Below are 20109 nucleotides of genomic sequence, written 5' to 3'. Positions count from 1 at the left end.
ATATAAGAACAAAAATGTAGGATCAACCAAACAGAGGACCATCGGACGACAAAAGACAAATTCAGGAGCTGAGAGCAGTGTCTGTAACAATTAAAGACATTAAATCAAGTCAAGTTATCTAGAAACATGTAAGTCTACTGTAAATAAAAGAGACATAACAGCTCGCAGGTAAACTACTGCCAACAGCTGGACTGCTGCTGAGTATGACACATCCTGTTTTCCAATGAACAATCATAGGCTTGACACTGTCAACCGGAGATGACAGCAAAACACAGCTTTTCAGCCTGGTGTTAAATTAATCTTTAAAGCAACACTATGTAACTGTTGTCGAGCAGCAGCAACAGCGGCCTCTGCAGCCACAAATGGTAACTGCAGGACGCTGGGGCACTAATGCTGTTGGCCCCCCGAGTCTGAGCGGTTAAGGTTACTGGAAGCAGCGTATCCCTAGAAGCTAACAGCTCATGTACAGAAGATAAAGCCCATCAGTCGCTCAGGCAACAAACACAAAATCATCTTCTCAGGACAAACCAGGAATCACGCTGTCCCCTCATGTCTAGTCAGCATTCGGCTGATCTGATTGACAGAAAACATCTGAATCCACAGCAGCTTGGTGTTAAAATGTAGATCCTAGGAACCAGCTGTTATTTTAAGGTAAAATAGTTGCATAATGTTGCTTTAAGACCTTCATAATGGTAGTTCACAAATGTATTTGATAGGATGAGAGTTTTAATGTGAGAGAAGACAAGCCATACACAGGCGCTGTGGCTTAGTTGGTCAAAGTGCCTGTCTAGTAAACAGGAGATCCTGGGTTCAAATCCCAGCAGTGCCTTACTGTTACAGAGGCAACCCCTCCAATGAAGTCAGTCACATTTAAATCCCCCTCTAATTTAATTTCCGTATAAGAACAAAAATGTAGGATCAACCAGACAGAGGACCATCCGAGGACCATCGGACGACAAAAGACAGATTCAGGAGCTGAGAGCAGTGTCTGTAACAATTAAAGACATTAAATCAAGTCAAGTTATCTAGAAACATGTCTAGTCTACTGTAAATAAAAGAGACATAACAGCTCGCAGGTAAACTACTGCCAACAGCTGGACTGCTGCTGAGTATGACACATCCTGTTTTCCAATGAACAATCATAGGCTTGACACTGTCAACCGGAGATGACAGCAAAACACAGCTTTTCAGCCTGGTGTTAAATTAATCTTTAAAGCAACACTATGTAACTGTTGTCGAGCAGCAGCAACAGCGGCCTCTGCAGCCACAAATGGTAACTGCAGGACGCTGGGGCACTAATGCTGTTGGCCCCCGGTCTGAGCGGGTTAAGGTTACTGGAAGCAGCGTATCCTAGAAGCTCAGCCCATGATGAGAAGAAGATAAAGCCCCAACAACAAACACAAAATCATCTTTTCAGGACAAACCAGGAATCACGCTGTCCCTCATGTCTAGTCAGCATTCGCTGATCTGATTGACCGAAAACATCTGAACCCACAGCAGCTTGGTGTTAAAATGTAGATCCTAGGAACCAGTCTGTTATTTTAAGGTAAAATGCCAGTACTGCATAATACCGTTGCTTTAAGACCTTCATAATGGTAGTTCACAAATATTTTTGATATGATTAGAGTTTTAATATGAGAGAAGACAAGCCATACACAGAGGCGCTGTGGCTTAGTTGGTCAAAGCGCCTGTCTTGTAAACAGGAGATCCTGGGTTCAAATCCCAGCAGTGCCTTACTGTTACAGAGGCAACCCCTCCAATGAAGTCAGTCACATTTGAATCCCCCTCTAATTTAATTTCCGTATAAGAACAAAAATGTAGGATCAACCAGACAGAGGACCATCCGAGGACCATCGGACGACAAAAGACAGATTCAGGAGCTGAGAGCAGTGTCTGTAACAATTAAAGACATTAAATCAAGTCAAGTTATCTAGAAACATGTAAGTCTACTGTAAATAAAAGAGACATAACAGCTCGCAGGTAAACTACTGCCAACAGCTGGACTGCTGCTGAGTATGACACATCCTGTTTTCCAATGAACAATCATAGGCTTGACACTGTCAACCGGAGATGACAGCAAAACACAGCTTTTCAGCCTGGTGTTAAATTAATCTTTAAAGCAACACTATGTAACTGTTGTCGAGCAGCAGCAACAGCGGCCTCTGCAGTCACAAATGGTAACTGCAGGACGGTGGGGCACTAATGCTGTTGGCCCCCCGAGTCTGAGCGGTTAAGGTTACTGGAAGCAGCGTATCCCTAGAAGCTAACAGCTCATGTACAGAAGATAAAGCCCATCAGTCGCTCAGGCGACAAACACAAAATCATCTTCTCAGGACAAACCAGGAATCACGCTGTCCCCTCATGTCTAGTCAGCATTCGGCTGATCTGATTGACAGAAAACATCTGAATCCACAGCAGCTTGGTGTTAAAATGTAGATCCTAGGAACCAGCTGTTATTTTAAGGTAAAATAGTTGCATAATGTTGCTTTAAGACCTTCATAATGGTAGTTCACAAATGTATTTGATAGGATGAGTGTTTTAATGTGAGAGAAGACGAGCCATACACAGGCGCTGTGGCTTAGTTGGTCAAAGTGCCTGTCTAGTAAACAGGAGATCCTGGGTTCAAATCCCAGCAGTGCCTATGCATTACTATCAAATAAATGAAATCTGATTTAAAATGTTTAGCTCCATTTTCTACCCAAACACCATATTTAGGTTGATTTCAATATAATGATGAATCGTGTGTTTTGCAGAGATCAAAAGATAAAAATCCACATAGAAAAAAAACATTTTTTTCACGTTATTTGGGAAGTTAAGTGCCCATTAAATGCCCACATGCTCAGGCACATGCTGATCTAGGAACATGGCTTGCACAGGAACTACTAGACACTCATGGGTGCTGTGGCTTAGTTGGTTAAAGCGCCTGTCTAGTAAACAGGAGATCCTGGGTTCAAATCCCAGTAGTACCTGTTAGTTAATAAAGAACTAGCTGGTTTGAACACTCCTTCTACATCCAAATTGTGCTATTCTCAAAATACTTATTGACCTAACTGTATGAAATTTTTGCTCAGCTGTGTCAACAGTGGCCTCTGCAGCCACAGGCAGTAATGACAGGACGCTGGCGCATTAAATGCTGTTGGCCCCTGAGTCTGAGCGGTTAAGGTTACTGGAAGCAGCGTATCCCTGGAAGCTAACAACTCATGTACAGAAAACAAAGCCCATCAGTCGCTCAGGTGACAAACACAAAATCATCTTCTCAGGACAAACCAGGAAGCACGCTGTCCCCTCATGTCAAGTCAGCATTCGGCTGATCTGATTGACCGAAAACATCTGAACCCACAGCAGCTTGGTGCTAAAATGTAGATCCTTGGAACCAGTCTCTTGGCCTCTGCCATGATGCCAGTACTGAGAATACCGAGCTAGCTTCTACTTGTAGCTGCTAAAGACCCGAGGCTGGTGGTGTGTGATTGTTCCCGTTCAGCCCACGTTACATGGTGCAAAGCCATACAGAGGTGCTGTGGCTTAGTTGGTCAAAGCGCCTGTCTTGTAAACAGGAGACCCTGGGTTCAAATCCCAGCAGTGCCTTACTGTTACAGAGGCAACCCCTCCAATGAAGTCAGTCACATTTGAATCCCCCTCTAATTTAATTTCCGTATAAGAACAAAAATGTAGGATCAACCAAACAGAGGACCATCGGACGACAAAAGACAAATTCAGGAGCTGAGAGCAGTGTCTGTAACACTTAAAGACATTAAATCAAGTCAAGTTATCTGGAAACCCTCACGTCAAGTCAGCATTCGGCTGATCTGATTGACCGAAAACATCTGAACCCACAGCAGCTTGGTGCTAAAATGTAGATCCTTGGAACCAGTCTCTTCGCCTCTGCCATGATGCCAGTACTGAGAATACCGAGCTAGCTTCTACTTGTAGCTGCTAAAGACCATGAGTGTCTAGTAGTTCCTGTGCAAGCCATGTTCCTAGATCAGCATTTGCCTGAGCATGTGGGCATTTAATGGGCACTTAACTTCCCAAATAACGTGAAAAAAATGTTTTTTTTCTATGTGGATTTTTATCTTTTGATCTCTGCAAAACACACGATTCATCATTATATTGAAATCAACCTAAATATGGTGTTTGGGTAGAAAATGGAGCTAAACATTTTAAATCAGATTTCATTTATTTGATAGTATAGTAGTATTTGATAGTAAACAGGAGACCCTGGGTTCAAATCCCAGCAGTGCCTTACTGTTACAGATGCAACCCCTCCAAAGAAGTCAGTCACTCTTAAATCCTGGGTTCAAATCCCAGCAGTGCCTTACTGTTACAGATGCAACCCCTCCAAAGAAGTCAGTCACTCTTAAATCCCCCTCTAATTTAATTTCCATATAAGAACAAAAATGTAGGATCAACCAGACAGAGGACCATCGGACGACAAAAGACAAATTCAGGAGCTGAGAGCAGTGTCTGTAACAATTAAAGACATTAAATCAAGTCAAGTTATCTAGAAACATGTAAGTCTACTGTAAATAAAAGAGACATAACAACTCGCAGGTAAACTACTGCCAACAGCTGGACTGCTGCTGAGTATGACACATCCTGTTTTTCCAATGAACAATCATAGGCTTGACACTGTCAACCGGAGATGACAGCAAAACACAGCTTTTCAGCCTGGTGTTAAGTTACTCTTCATGACTTTCGTAATGAAGTTCACAAATATTTTTGATATGATTAGAGATTTAATATGAGAGAAGACAAGCCATACACAGAGGCGCTGTGGCTTAGTTGGTCAAAGCGCCTGTCTTGTAAACAGGAGATCCTGGGTTCAAATCCCAGCAGTGCCTTACTGTTACAGAGGCAACCCCTCCAATGAAGTTAGTCACATTTGAATCCCCCTCTAATTTAATTGCCGCATAAGAACAAAAATGTAGGATCAACCAGACAGAGGACCATCCGAGGACGACAAAAGACAGATTCAGGAGCTGAGAGCAGTGTCTGTAACAATTAAAGACATTAAATCAAGTCAAGTTATCTAGAAACATGTCTAGTCTACTGTAAATAAAAGAGACATAACAGCTCGCAGGTAAACTACTGCCAACAGCTGGACTGCTGCTGAGTATGACACATCCTGTTTTCCAATGAACAATCATAGGCTTGACACTGTCAACCGGAGATGACAGCAAAACACAGCTTTTCAGCCTGGTGTTAAATTAATCTTTAAAGCAACACTATGTAACTGTTGTCGAGCAGCAGCAACAGCGGCCTCTGCAGTCACAAATGGTAACTGCAGGACGGTGGGGCACTAATGCTGTTGGCCCCCCGAGTCCGAGCGGTTAAGGTTACTGGAAGCAGCGTATCCCTAGAAGCTAACAGCTCATGTACAGAAGATAAAGCCCATCAGTCACTCAGGTGACAAACACAAAATCATCTTCTCAGGAAAAACCAGGAAGCACGCTGTCCCCTCATGTCAAGTCAGCATTCGGCTGATCTGATTGACCGAAAACATCTGAACCCACAGCAGCTATGTGCTAAAATGTAGATCCTAGGAACCAGTCTCTTCGTCTCTGCCATGATGCCAGTACTGAGAATACCGAGCTAGCTTCTACTTGTAGCTGCTAAAGACCCGAGGCTGGTGGTGTGTGATTGTTCCCACTCACCCCAAGTTACATAGGGTACGAACCATACAGAGGCGCTGTGGCTTAGTTGGTCAAAGCGCCTGTCTAGTAAACAGGAGATCACAGGGTTCAAATCCCAGCAGTGCCTTAATATCAGTAAATTTTCATGACACATTGTTTATATGTCATCGCTAATAATGTAATTAGTTAGTGGTCTCTTTGAAATATTAAATATTTTTGTTTTATTTTCAACCAATAAAACAATCTGGGTTGACTGGACACCAATCAACAGTTTGTTCCTAGTGGAAGAAAGTAATACATGACACATCCTGTTTTATGAAACAACAATCACAGGCTTTGAACTGTCAACTGCAGAGGGCAGCAAAACACTGCTTTTCAGCCTGGTGTTAAGTTACTCTTCATGACTTTAATAATTAAGTTCACAAATATTTTTGAAATGATTAGAGTTTTAATAGGAGAAAAGTAGCTCTACACAGAGGCTCTGTGGCTTAGTTGGTCAAAGCGCCTGTCTAGTAGACAGGAGATACTGGGTTCAAATCCCAGCAGTGCTTCCAGCATGAAGGTTAGTTTTCATGTTCTCAAGCTCTCTCCCCTGTTGTTTGTTGGAACAAAGAGAAGTAATCATAATGTACTTTTTTAAAAACGTGAAGAAACGAGGGAACAAGACTGAATATTGTAGCCTGAGTTTCATTAAAAGCTTGAACAGTTTAAATAGAAGTTCAATTACAGCCCCACATTGACTTAAAATATCTGACACGAGTGGAAAGATAGAGTGGAGATGAAAAACGAGCACCACTGCTTCACACATGAGGCACTGCTGGGATTTGAACCCAGGATCTCCTGTTTACTAGACAGGCCTACTGTAAGAGATTTTAGAGTCTCTATACAGTTCACAATTCCCATAATTGGCCTTTGTTCACATTTTGGCAAATAACAGGCATTAAAAGTTGGCACAATGTATATCTATACCAAATTTTATGGAAATCTCAATCTTAAGTGGAGATATTTCAGTCAGGACCAAAGTTTCGTACCGACAGACTGACCCTGACATCCATGGAGCTACAGCGCTTCTGGGGCTGAAACCCAGTCACATCGATCCATATTTCCAGCTGGGCAAATGGAAGTACAGCACATACATCACACACACACACACACACACACACACACACACACACACACACACACACACACACACACACACACACACACACAAACACAAATGCTGGTACATCAGCTAAAATCTCCTGCAGAGCCTGAAAACACAAAAAGCTGTTGAGCAGACACAACGAGAGCAGGCTGTAATTCAGATCGGTCAGTCAGCAGCGAGGCACTTCACTCCTCCAACACTGCACACATGGACAGTATTCACACAAGATTCAACTGTAGTTTGAATTTAAAGTAAATTAACTTGTGACCTATCTTTGTGTTTCTTCTCGAAGACTTTCTTCTCATCTTCCACCACATTTCAGAAGAAAATCTTTCACTTGACTACATTCATTTGACCTTCAATATAAAATCAGTTCATTAAATATCACTACAGCTACGTCCTTCCCTTCCTTTTTTCTTTCTTCCCTCGCTCGCTTTCTCCCTGCCTTACATGCGTCCTTCATTCTAAACGTGCCAAAGTCCTGATTTAATTTTTTGTTAAACGGAGGCGCTGTGGCTTAGATGGTTAAAGCGCCTGTCTAGTAAACAGGAGATCCTGGGTTCAAATCCCAGCAGTGCCTCTAAATAAGGTCGTGCTTCAACCACCTCGAAGATGTGATTTTTTACTAAATGCAACCTTTAATTTTCACTAGAAGAAAACGTTTGGGGAGAATGTTTCAGTGGCTTATCTCTTCACTGCTCCAAAGAGATTTTGTACAGGCGCTGTGGCTTAGATGGTTAAAGCGCCTGTCTAGTAAACAGGAGATCCTGGGTTCAAATCCCAGCAGTGCCTTTAAATTAAACTCTTTCATGTATAAAATGTCTGCTCTACCTGCATTTTACCAACCTTTTTTTTTTTAAATAGATACTCACCTGCACAAATCATCTCTGCCTGTTAAGATGTCAACAAGGTATTCTCACTACAGTGGTCAATAACACGGAGGTCCTCGTGAATGCCTTGCTAAAGGAACATTTGACAGCGGCCACAGCAAAAATTCACAGGCTCTGTGGCTTAGCTGGTTAAAGCGCCTGTCTCGTAAACAGGAGATCCTGGGTTCAAATCCCAGCAGTGCCTCTCACATGACAGCTCTCTGGAGTTGCTACCAGATGTCCAAGGAATTTAGTCCGGTTCGCTGCAAAGTCAATTATTTCTTTGAAATATGTTGCTTCATTTCAAAATAAAGCAACAGTTTGGGTTTTCTTTCTAATCATCCCAAATCAAACATTTAGGTCCACTTTTAAAAAGTATACAAGAAACGGCTACAAATCCAGATCCACGTCAGCTGAAAGACAGAAGCGAGGCGCTGTGGCTTAGTTGGTTAAAGCGCCTGTCTAGTAAACAGGAGATCCTGGGTTCAAATCCCAGCAGTGCCTTGTCATCAGTAACACCACCTCCACAATTACAGGCTTTCGTAATGAGAGAGAAAAAGGTTGTTCTTGACCCTGGATGTAGGAGTCTGACCAGAAATCAAAGCTCAGTATACAATGCAGTCAGAAATTGGACATTTCTCTGTCAGATGATTTCAATTTATATTTATACACAGCAACACCCTGTTGACAGTTGAGGCACAAATGACCAGGAACAGACACAGCCAATAAATAAAACAGAAAAACTGACAGTGGACAAGGTCCAGGCTCAGTCAAAGCAATCTCAGGCAGAAAATGGTTCCTTTCATAATGTACAAACCTCCTTCCACAGCAGTTCTGCCTCCATTAGCAGGATACGTTGAAGTGACCAGCTTTATTTATACATGTTTGGGTTGATGGAAACAGAACAGTGGATGAGACATCCTCTTGCACAGTTTAAAGACAAACATTTTCTGCTAAACGTTTTGGTTTAACCTGTGAGATTTGTCTCTTCTCAGTGGTTTGACGTGGTTGGGGCACATTTGTGTGCAGCAATCCAGATTTAGTGATACCTGAAAATGGATGAGGGTGATTTGTTTATGTTTCAGAAACAACAGAAACACTAGGAGTGAGACTCCTACTGTGTTTCTGTTGTTTGTCTATGTTCGCTGACTGCAGCTGATTTCAGGGTCACTCAGCTTCCAGATTATTTCACCACAGCCGGCTGGATTAAACCGAACCAACGTGAACAAATGATTGGAGAGTTTTTCTTTCGGGAAGCTGCTCACTGAGCTCGAACAATGTGAGGCCTGTCCAGGCTGCAGAGTGGCCTACTTTCACCCTGAGCCATTCACACCGACCCACATACACTTCACAGACTCCATATGCACCTTACACACTACACACACACACTTCCCAGTAACAGAGTGGAACATGAGGCTTTTACATGATGTAACAGAGAGGTTCAACCCAGAGGGCTCAGCACCAGTGACTGGAAGAGATCTTCAATCACAGCTTTCACTCATAAAGGTCAAGATGAGTCGACTGCTATGAGTAAATGTCTGCACAATTCAAATGCAGCAGTACTTGTATTCATTAGTGATAATCGTGTCATAAATATACAATATTTTAGCTTGGGCTACTGAGTTAGATCAGCTTCAGTTTGATCTTAGACTAGTTTAGAGTAAGTTAGACAGCTGACTGACTTTAAGCCTCAAACTTAGTCGGCCTGCCTCCAAGTGAAATGAGCAATGAAAAGGTTTCTACTGAGGTTTTATAAACTGCAACAGTTTAAAGGCCCTAAGACATGATTATTGAAATCTTAAGTATTTCTCATTAAACACTCATTACTTAATGTGCAAAAACCCAAGTTCAGATTTGGAAAAAAACATCCTTAAACCTGCAATAAGTAATTTTTCTTGTCCACTTGTTTCCAGCAGAAACAATTAATAAAAACGTCACTGACATTTCATCAGCTCAGAAGCTGATGTGTTGAACTTGTGATTGAAGAGTTGCTTATGTCCACATCTAGCAGCTACAGAGCAACATGATCCTTCATCTGGATCTGGTGTTTGTGTCCCACTGATGAATCCAAGTCCAGTACTCCCTCTCTTTTAGCTCTGATTTTGGTCTCCACCAGCTCCTGAGGGGAAACATCTGTCTCTTTAGCTGCTAAATGCTCCACCATGTTCACCAGCTGGTCTCTGACTGCTTCTGTCTGCTGTTTGCTGCTGAGCAAGTAGTGGGACAGAAGCTTTTTACAGCTGTTCTTCTGAAAACATCTGGCTGCTGTGGCCAAAAACGTCGCTGTTAGAGTGAACCAGAGCAGTAAAGAGATAAACACATGAGCTGAAACTCGCTGTAAAGCTCCGTGATGCCGAGGGGAGCTGCAGGTTCAGCTGTTAATTCTCTGTAGCTTCATCACCAGCACAGACCCCTGTCACATTGTCACACTGTTTTCACATTGTCATTTCATGCAGTGTTACTAAAAAAATATAAACATTATAGCCGAAGTTGAATAAATACCTCCGCCAGGGCCAAACAATCCCACACTAATGTCTAGTTCTCATAATAGGAAAACTGAGAAACTGACAGAAATGTTTAAAAATGCTCTATCTCAGTGAAAGTGATAAACCATTCCTGATCAGATTTGATTGACAGTGAACTTAAAACATAAGCAAACCACTGTATTGGCTGTGTCTGTTCCTGGTCATTTGTGCCTCAACTGTCAACAGGGTGTTGCTGTGTATAAATATAAATTGAAATCAATTGACAGAGAAATGTCCACTTTCTGAATGCATTGTATACTGAGTTTCCCTTTCTGGTTAAACTCCTACATCCAGGGTCAAGAACAACCTTTTCTCTCATTACGAAAGCCTGTAATTTTGGAGGTGGTGTTACTGATGACAAGGCCCTGCTGGGATTTGAACCCAGGATCTCCTGTTTACTAGACAGGCGCTTTAACCAACTAAGCCACAGCGCCTCGCTTCTGTCTTTCAGCTGACGTGGATCTGGATTTGTAGCCGTTTCTTGTATACTTTTTAAAAGTGGACCTAAATGTTTGATTTGGGATGATTAGAAAGAAAACCCAAACTGTTGCTTTATTTTGAAATGAAGCAACATATTTCAAAGAAATAATTGACTTTGCAGCGAACCGGACTAAATTCCTTGGACATCTGGTAGCAACTCCAGAGAGCTGTCATGTGAGAGGCACTGCTGGGATTTGAACCCAGGATCTCCTGTTTACGAGACAGGCGCTTTAACCAGCTAAGCCACAGGGCCCGTGGATTTTTGCTGTGGCCGCTGTGAAATGTTCCTTTAGCAAGGCATTCACGAGGACCTCCGTGTTACTGACCACTGTAGTGAGAATACTTTGTTGACATCTTAACAGGCAGAGATGATTTGTGCAGGTGAGTATCTATTTAAAAAAAAAAGGTTGGTAAAATGCAGGTAGAGCAGACATTTTATACATGAAAGAGTTTAATTTAAAGGCACTGCTGGGATTTGAACCCAGGATCTCCTGTTTACTAGACAGGCGCTTTAACCATCTAAGCCACAGCGCCTGTACAAAATCTCTTTGGAGCAGTGAAGAGATAAGCCACTGAAACATTCTCCCCAAACGTTTTCTTCTAGTGAAAATTAAAGGTTGCATTTAGTAAAAAATCACATCTTCGAGGTGGTTGAAGCAAGACCTTATTTAGAGGCACTGCTGGGATTTGAACCCAGGATCTCCTGTTTACTAGACAGGCGCTTTAACCATCTAAGCCACAGCGCCTCCGTTTAACAAAAAATTAAATCAGGACTTTGGCACGTTTAGAATGAAGGACGCATGTAAGGCAGGGAGAAAGCGAGCGAGGGAAGAAAGAAAAAAGGAAGGGAAGGACGTAGCTGTAGTGATATTTAATGAACTGATTTTATATTGAAGGTCAAATGAATGTAGTCAAGTGAAAGATTTTCTTCTGAAATGTGGTGGAAGATGAGAAGAAAGTCTTCGAGAAGAAACACAAAGATAACATAGGTCACAAGTGTAAGTTCTGTAGTAGATACTCATTCATCTCAGAATATACATATATATCCATAGTGAACTTCAGGAACATGTTTCGCTCTTAGGAAAAGATCAATGAGCGATTGTACTGAGTTACAGAGGCTGCACAGGAAGTGATGTCAGGACCTCCGTGGCCCCCTATAACTGTCCAGCGGAGCTATAAATGTGAATCTGGAATTTATCTCACACACACACCCGACAGCAGCGACTCTCTGCAGGTCTGTAACAGTAGATGTGAGAGGAGAGAGAGGAGCAGCGAGGTAACTGATAAGACCTGTGTGTGTGTGTGTGTGTGTGTGTGTGTGTGTGTGTCTGCAGGCTCACTGACCTTCAGAGGCTAAAAACAGCCTTCGGCCTGTCAGCAGCTACAGCCGCTCGCTGCCACACTGCAGGCCAGTGTGTGCAGAGGTGGCTGCTGGTATGAAGGCAGCATGGACCAGTGTCCCGGTGCTGCAGTGCAGTGATACGTTCTCCTACCTCGCATCTCTGCTGCTCACATCACCTTTAAAAATGCTATTTATTGCACTTTCTCTGGCCTGCTGGTTGAGGTGGACGCTCCCACATAGTTGTTTTGCATCTTTATTGTCATTTTGTCTCTCTTCGCAGTCCTCGTCTATCTCTCTGGTGTCTTTTTTCCATCTCTTTGTGATAATTTCACTGACTTTTCACGAGCAATATTGACAGTCACTTCAAATAAAAGTTCTGGCCCAGCTGGGGCCCCCTGCCCCCCAGGCTGCCCTGGTAGGCCCCGTCAGTAATCCAACCTGCAGATACCCTGAAAACAGTCATAATCTCCGTCGCTGCAACGGGCAGCACGATGACATAAACTACCGAGTGACATCTACAAAAGTCAAGATCAGTCCCGCATTAAAGATCTCTGCGGGTCTGACGCAGGAGCCGAGTTTCACACAGACTGTAAAACTTTATTACTATTGTCTGGACGGACAGAGACCGTCAGGCAGGACGTTTTTACTGACGCTGGCTGCCTGAGTCGGCGTGTTACATCGGGCCACAGTACCTGAAATATTCAGTGCCAGTATTGGGACCAGTATCGAACCGACGGCCAAAACGTCCCACTGATATGAAAATGCATGCGTTATGTGCCAACAGTGACACGAAGGACGGGCTACAAACTACACACAAACGCCTGCAGTGTGCGGTTTTTAAAGGTTTATCCCAGTGGAAAGATCTTCGGTATTTAAAATGCTGAAATGAATGTGAAGGTTAAATCGATCACGGCTCATGTCCTTCAGGGGCGGAAACATTCTGGCATTTAGTATTTAGTCTTATTTATTTATTTAGATGATATTTAATCAGCACAGCTACGGACAAAGCAGCAAAAAAAAAAAAAAACCTCCAAAAAAAACTGCTCTACAGCAATGAAATGAACGAATCGCGGAAATGACCTGATATCTCATCGCACCACAAGAGTCTGTACTTTAACGGGAAACTGAAGCTGAAGAAAACAGTCTGAGATTCAGAAGCTCCGATAAATTTAAATTCCTGAGCGATTTGATCGGATGAAGTTTCATTTCTGCTTAATGTGTCCAAACGCAAATATTTCTATTTATTCTTTACTGATCTTTTTAAACTGACCTTTATCTGAAGATCAGGCTCAATCCGGATCCGGATCATAGTCTGTTTAACAGCGACTTATAATTAAATAATACGCACGTAAAAATACCGTCAAAGTACAGTTATCTACGTATATCACTTCATTGCTCTTGTATAGTTTTTATTTCTGTTCTTACTTTGATTTGATATTTTTCTAATAAATCTAATTTATTTCTTACTTCTTGTTTCTGCCTTTGTGCTGCTCTGACACCTGGATCAATAAAGGTCCCTCTAGTGTAGTAGATGTGTTTTGCACCAAGTGTCAGCTGTAAGTGGGGGGGCGTTTCCATCCAGCTCCGTTTCCGCTCTGTTCTACGTTGTCGTACTTTGCCGTCTCTCTTGTACCTCCAACCTGTCACGCATCGGGGGAACAGTGAGCTCAACGCACCAGCTCTCCTCTATCGTTTATTCTTTCTGCGATGAACCTTGTGTTCAAGCACGAACTCAGAGCTTGTCTGACATTTCCGTCGGCCCGCAGCCACGCGTGGCCCTTCAGGGAAAATGTCGGTCTGCTCTATTGCAAAGTCTCGGGTCAGAAAACCTGCCGGGGCGCCTGCGGCCGTCGACGACGTGTTAAAACCTAAGCGGCGAACAAACAGCTGTGCGGGGGGGGGGGACTCTGAAATGACACCAGGACACGGAAAGTTACACCCGAGAGGAAGCAGTTCTCCGAATCAGGCTTTCTTTAATGTGAACTCCCAAAGGTTTAACTTTCAGCTGGCTCGTGTATAATTTTCCCTAAAAACACGTAACGACAACGAAAGATCCAGAGGAGTGATTTCTCCGCTAAACACCAGGCAAAGGCTTCTGCGCGCTGAACCCGGTCAAACGGCCCCTCGCCGCTCTGAGCCACATAAACAGAATCGGCCTCAGAGGAGGCTCATTAACACCTGAGAGTCTCACTGCACTGGATGAATTTGGACTTTTTACTGCGAACGTTTTACAGATGTGTGTAACTGCTTCCGATGTTGAGAAGATTTCTGAATACTTTAATACTCCGGTTAAAACATGGTGGAGATGAAAGCCATTTTATGCTGCTGCCTACTTCTAATCCACCACATTTTCAGAGGGAAATAGAGTATTTCTTACTCCACTACATTTGACACTTACAGTTACTCTTTACATTAAAAGCATATATGTTGCAGTGCTGGACCACTTATCTATAGAAAGTATCTGACATTGACTCCACATTGACAAACTACGACATTAAAATGCTCTCACGTGTATAAGTTAGTGATAAAATGAATATAATGTTCTATAATAATATAACACTTAGGATGGAGCCATTCTGCATAGGGAGAACTTTTACTTTTGATACTTGAGGAACATTTCACTAACAATACTTCTATAGTTTTACTTACATTTTGAATGCAGGGCTTTTTTTTTTGTTTTTTGTTTTTTTGCAATGAAGTATTTTTAGACAAAAGGTATTTCTAGGACCTGAGCACTTATCCCACCACTGGAAAAAGAGAGAAAGGAGGCAAAATCAAGCGGTAACAAAAGCTGTTGTCTTCGTAGACTGAAGCAGGAACATTGTCTGAGAGTGAGAGAAAAAAATGAAAAATGAAAAAAAGAGAGAAAGTGAAAGTCTGTGTGGATTCTCCTGTCAAGGCAAACAAGCTGAGCTTTAGTACACAAGACCAGGAAATGAAATCCTGTTCGGTCTGTCATCCGGACTAATCCCTGCTCAGAGACCAGGAGGATTCGAGTGAGAGAACAATGTTTTTGCTAACTTCTCCAGTCCTTTTGCTGGAAATATGTTTAAAAGGCTGAAACGAGGCACCAACACAGCCAGAGTCAGAGCTGCAGCGAGGGTGAGCGGGGTCACAATTAACTGTTGTCAGTCTACAACTCCAGTTTCAATATTAGATAATCATCACTGTGGAGTAAGTCCTTTAAAAATATATATATAATTATGGTTTTACCTTTAATATAAAGAAACCTTTATAAACAGCTGGATAAGCCCAGAAAGAGATCACATGATAAGTAGATACATTTACCAGTTGACCTGCTTCTAATTCGCTCGGTCCAATAGAAAATATCATACTTTTTCTCTTATCACAGGTTTTTGAGAAAATGGTCAATCACTGCTGAAAGTCTCATCATAGGGCATTTCTAAACCTTTACTACAGACAGTAGGGAGATGACAGGGGGCCAGAGACAGTATCCTTCATCTGGATCTGGTGTCTGTGTCCCCTGATGAACCTAAGTCCAGTACTCGCTCTCTTTTAGCTCTGGTTTTGGTCTCCACCAGCTCCTGAGGGCAACATCTGTCTCTTTAGCTGCTACATCGTCCACTATCTTCACCAGCTGGTCTCTGACTGGGTCTGTCTGCTGTTTGCTTCTGAGCAGGTCGTGGGACAGAGGCTTTTTACAGCTGTTTCTCTGACAACATCTGGCTGCTGCGGCCGAAAACGACGCTGTGAGAGCGGTGAGAGTGAACCGGAGCAGTAAAGAGATAAACAACGAGCTGAAACTCGCTGTAAAGCTCCACGAAGCCGAGGGGAACTGACTCAGGTTCAGCTGTTAATTCTCTGTAGCTTCATCACCAGCACAGACACCTGTCACATACAAGTAGTCATGTGATCCACTGTCAATGTAAAAAAGTTTGATTATAGCCGTTTTAAAGACGAGCCCGTTTCCTTGATGTGAATTTTGTAGCTGCAGAAACTGAAAGACCTGACAGCAGCTGGTAATCCCAGGCTTCAGGCTTCAACACGATTTATCGGACCCAACAGACCCAACAGACTTTTCAGTTTTCAGCTTGTGTTTTACAGTTATGGGCTGGACAAGCTTCTCAGAGTAAAAGATCAGTGTCTTTAATTGGACCAGTAATAATTAATCCTTATCTACAAATATGTTTTTGCCAAGTAATGATATAGTAGCTGTGAAAACTTCAGTGTCTCCATGTTTAAGGAGCTTAAATTTAAACTATGCATCTGGTCTTTTTCTATATTTTTGTTATTGTCAACAAATCCCACATTTGGACTCAAACCAACAGCGTGTCAGTCCGTCTCTCAACACTTCCTGACCTCCCTCCTCCGTCTGTGGCTCTCAGCTCCGAGCCCATTGGCTCCTACTGGAGACTTAAATCTTTGAAAAACACCTCACAAACACAGTTTCACTTTTAAAAACTCATTAATTTCCTAAAACAGCTGCTCACTGTTGTTTTTTAATCAAACAAACAGGAGGAAACAGTGTATTTGCTGGGGACTATTTTCAGGGGCAGATTAATCTACATTTGGTGCTGTAGTGAGTATTTGTGGCAGCGGGAAGGTGTGTGTGTGTGGGACTGAGTCTAAATAAACTACTACTAGCGAGCCTGAGATTTGATGACAAGAATCAAAACACAGAATATTACCAGAGAAAATCCACTTATCATCTGATATAAAACAACACATCCGGCTGCCTAAATATTGTTCGGCATTCCTCTGCATCTGTCAGTGCCCATGAATAAACCTGACTCTGAAATGTGGGACAGCATTCACATGTTCTGTAAATCTAACGCTGGTTTTCCTCCAACCCGCCGAGCAAAGAGCAGCAGATCGGGCCCGATTCGTCCTGATCCGCCTGTTGATCCCGCTTCATTCGTTCCTGCTCCCTGAACCTGCTGCTCTGAAGCTCTGAACCTGAGGAAACAACGATCCGCGGAGCCCGGGGGGATGACGGGAAAAGCGGCCGCCGGCCCTCGCCCATCCGGAAACTCTCTGGCACGTTCAGAGAGCCGCCAGTGCCAGGAAACGAAGCGTAAATCCATTGAGCGAGCGTGGCTGCTGTCATAATGACGGCAGATTATCGCCACACGGCACCGGACGCGGAGATGGAGATTTCTGTCAAACAAAGCTCAGGGGTCCTGTGTTTTTCTGTGTGTGGGCTTGTGTTTATTTCTGTCGGTGGGTATTAGCGTATTTGCAGTGAAAGGCTGCAGATTGATGCGTGTGAATGTGTGTCTAACAGGCTTTTCTGCCTCTCTCTCACACACAGATTTACAGTGCAGATGGAGTATTTTCGAACGAGTTAAATCGACAAATGACACAATGGCGGTATAACTGAATAGATTTTAAAAAATGGAAACGCTGTGTCAGCCTCTGTATTTTCACTGCACCAAAGCTATTATATCATGTTTAATTTCCTTGATGGACACCTGACAGATAACGAGTCCAGTGTTTTACCGTCTTATAAGGTGCAGGTGTTTTAACAGTTAATTAGTAGAATGACAATGGATGATAATTGTTAATGTTGGAGCTGCTGGGACCCACCGGTGTTTGTGTGCGTGATGAATTTCGTGGATGCTGAGAAACGGACCGGTCTGATGCGCGCAGAGGTGTGTGTGGTGATCCTGATCCAGCCTGGTGTCATTTACGAACACGGTGCGCGGCCGCGTGTAATGGCTCCACGCTCTGACACGGCACTTCTCCAATCAGAGGCTGCGGATTTGTCAAAATAGGTGTCGCGCTGCCTTCAGATGCTGCGGGGATTTAAAGAACCGGAGGAGAAACTGTTCACGGAGCCGTGAAGTGACGGCTGCAGAAACAGACGTCTGTTCTCTCTGCAACTTCTAAGACACAATTTCTAAGCAAAACATCACCTCGCTTTGCGCTGCTTCACTTAAACCCGTCTGAATCAGAACCAGAACCAGAACCAGAACCAGAACCAGAAAACCTCAGACTGGCAAAATGTCAACCGAACTGTTGGGGCTTTGCTTGCGCTGGTCGTAGCGTTGCCCTGAAACGGAGCCCAGTGTCCTGTTGTAAATGTGCTTTCTTCATGGTGCTTTTGGCTTCTCTAAATTTAAAAAAGATTTTTCTGACCAGAGGACGACAAGAGGTGCCTTTCAGTTCACCGGTTCTTATGCAAATATTCAATTTGTGCATAGAAACAACCTGAGTGTAGACGCCGAAAGTGAATAGTGAATAAAAAGCCAAAGTGAAACAGACGCAGTGGATAAACGCTGACATACGTGAAGAGAGGGAACCATCAGGTCGGTGAGGAGCCGTGAGGAGGCTGGAACCTTCCTCACGTCAACACATGGAACCCACAGAAACTTCAGGTCTCCATCATCATGATCTTTCACGCTTTTACATTCGGCTCCCGGCGCAGATGTTCTCCTTCAACTCTTTCTGTCGACATGTGACGACTGACGACCGACGACCGGTAAAATCTACTTCCTCGTTACCAGCTGTGGTTTGTCGTCCAACATGGCTGAGTGATGCCATCATGGACGGAAAAGGACAGAGAGAGCAGAGGGAAGCTCCTCGTCAGCTGTTCCTTAATGACCGAGCCTGCTGTCACTGCGTGTGTGTGTGTGTGTGAACAGCTGCTGGACGTCACTGGGTCGCTTCAGCGTGACGCGAGCCAGAAATCAGCTGAAGACAGACGGATGATCGTTCCGCTGAGCTCATTCTGAGGTTTTAATGTTCAGCTCTGCTCTGATCTGATTCCGTTGGACTGATTATAACTTGATCAAAGCACTGATCAATACCGTAGTGGTTGTTTAACCCCAACTAAAAAGCAATTTAAGTGCAGCCAGAGCGATGCGCTGATCTTTGTGAGATCCTCTCATTGGTCTCTACGACAGTTCGCAGGGCAGCGTTGCACTTTGTACTCCTGCATTTAGTTACAGGTGCTTCACTGGGAAATTCAGACATTTAATTCAGCAAGAGACCGACACGTGCTTTAAAATGTGGCTGTTAAAAGGGAAATCAGCCTTATTTCTGAAAAGATCTTAGATCTACAGAGCAGCGGTTCCCAAACCTTTTTCTGTAGCGTCACCGTGAACGGCGACAGAAGCCTGAAGTTAACGTCCACAGGCAGAGACCTGTCGCCAGCAGTATGTAAATGACGCGTTCGACAAGGGCCAATCGTAGGAGCCGAAAAATTCCGATGGCACCACATGAAACAGTTAACATTAACGGATTTTGTTACTCCTGTTATTGCATTTTGTATCATTTTTAATTGGTGGATAATTATGCTCTAAGTTTTTGGAGCTACAGTTCCCACAATGCTCTGAGGGACGGAAACAGAAAGAATAACGTTGTCCTGTTTGCTGTGAACCCAAGGAGGTTCGGACCACTAGCGCTGGATCACTGTGACACTGAAGGAAACCTAAAAACAGGAAGATTCCGAATGAAGTTCTGCAGCAATGAGAAGCGTCTTTGTTCTGTGATTTCAAAGCAGATTTACAGACGTTTATTTGGAAAGTGGGGGACAATAATGTCCATCAGCAGCCATCGAGTGATTTTTAATGAACGATGACAGTTTTTATCAGTTCTGTCACTTCTCCAGTGTGAACATGTCTCAGTCCTGCTTAGAATCAGCGTGAATCTGGAGTTCGGGAGTAAATATTTGCCGGCACGTGAAGTAGACCACAAAATTGTGTGTCGTCTGCAGGTTCAGTGTGTATTCAGCGGACCAGCAAAGAACAACATGTCCTCTGCAGCAGCTAACAGTCAGACATCTCTCAGAGGATTTTCTCCCAATCAAAGCCTTTCCGGGAATAAACATCGATGCTTTTAGGCTCCCTGCTCCTCAAACCTTGAAACATATTTCCGTCCACCCAGGTCGATCTCTGCCGCCTCCCTGACTGAAGCGCGGCCGTCAGCCAAAGCAGATCAGGGATTCAGACGAAACTGAATCTTCTGTCAGGCGGATGAGGATTCAGACACTTCTGCTGCTCCTTCGCTGAGGCCTGCGTGCGGCACCAGGGGGTCAGAGGTCACCACAGCTCAGAGACACTCCAGAGGTCAACGGGATCGTAGGTGGAGGACTGAACCTGTGAGTCAGCCGTTCTCCGGGGACTCACGTCCAAACGTGACAAATATCCAA

The 20109-nt window shown here is 43.6% G+C and overlaps 1 protein-coding gene and 16 non-coding genes across 20 annotated transcripts in view; 12 read left to right on the top strand and 5 right to left on the bottom strand.

Moving 5' to 3' along the window:
* The window catches only part of ldb3a (LIM domain binding 3a), a 76148-nt gene that overhangs the window by 52656 nt on the left and 3383 nt on the right, over window positions 1–20109 (bottom strand). The window lies entirely within an intron of this gene.
* Window positions 756–829, top strand: trnat-agu. The gene has a single exon. It is a non-coding gene; the product is annotated as a tRNA-Thr (tRNA).
* Window positions 1661–1734, top strand: trnat-ugu. The gene has a single exon. It is a non-coding gene; the product is annotated as a tRNA-Thr (tRNA).
* On the top strand, window positions 2568–2641 carry trnat-agu. The gene has a single exon. It is a non-coding gene; the product is annotated as a tRNA-Thr (tRNA).
* trnat-agu lies at window positions 2896–2969 on the top strand. Its single transcript has one exon. It is a non-coding gene; the product is annotated as a tRNA-Thr (tRNA).
* Window positions 3512–3585, top strand: trnat-ugu. The gene has a single exon. It is a non-coding gene; the product is annotated as a tRNA-Thr (tRNA).
* trnat-ugu lies at window positions 4768–4841 on the top strand. Its single transcript has one exon. It is a non-coding gene; the product is annotated as a tRNA-Thr (tRNA).
* trnat-agu lies at window positions 5686–5760 on the top strand. The gene has a single exon. It is a non-coding gene; the product is annotated as a tRNA-Thr (tRNA).
* Window positions 6111–6184, top strand: trnat-agu. Its single transcript has one exon. It is a non-coding gene; the product is annotated as a tRNA-Thr (tRNA).
* Window positions 7287–7360, top strand: trnat-agu. The gene has a single exon. It is a non-coding gene; the product is annotated as a tRNA-Thr (tRNA).
* trnat-agu lies at window positions 7499–7572 on the top strand. The gene has a single exon. It is a non-coding gene; the product is annotated as a tRNA-Thr (tRNA).
* Window positions 7781–7854, top strand: trnat-cgu. The gene has a single exon. It is a non-coding gene; the product is annotated as a tRNA-Thr (tRNA).
* On the top strand, window positions 8080–8153 carry trnat-agu. Its single transcript has one exon. It is a non-coding gene; the product is annotated as a tRNA-Thr (tRNA).
* On the bottom strand, window positions 10535–10608 carry trnat-agu. Its single transcript has one exon. It is a non-coding gene; the product is annotated as a tRNA-Thr (tRNA).
* Window positions 10834–10907, bottom strand: trnat-cgu. The gene has a single exon. It is a non-coding gene; the product is annotated as a tRNA-Thr (tRNA).
* On the bottom strand, window positions 11115–11188 carry trnat-agu. The gene has a single exon. It is a non-coding gene; the product is annotated as a tRNA-Thr (tRNA).
* Window positions 11327–11400, bottom strand: trnat-agu. Its single transcript has one exon. It is a non-coding gene; the product is annotated as a tRNA-Thr (tRNA).

This window comes from Xiphias gladius, chromosome 11 (assembly GCF_016859285.1).
Source record: "Xiphias gladius isolate SHS-SW01 ecotype Sanya breed wild chromosome 11, ASM1685928v1, whole genome shotgun sequence".
Taxonomy (NCBI): Eukaryota; Metazoa; Chordata; class Actinopteri; order Istiophoriformes; family Xiphiidae; genus Xiphias; species Xiphias gladius.
Note: the sequence above shows the minus strand (reverse complement) of the source record. Positions and strands in the feature narration are given on the sequence as shown.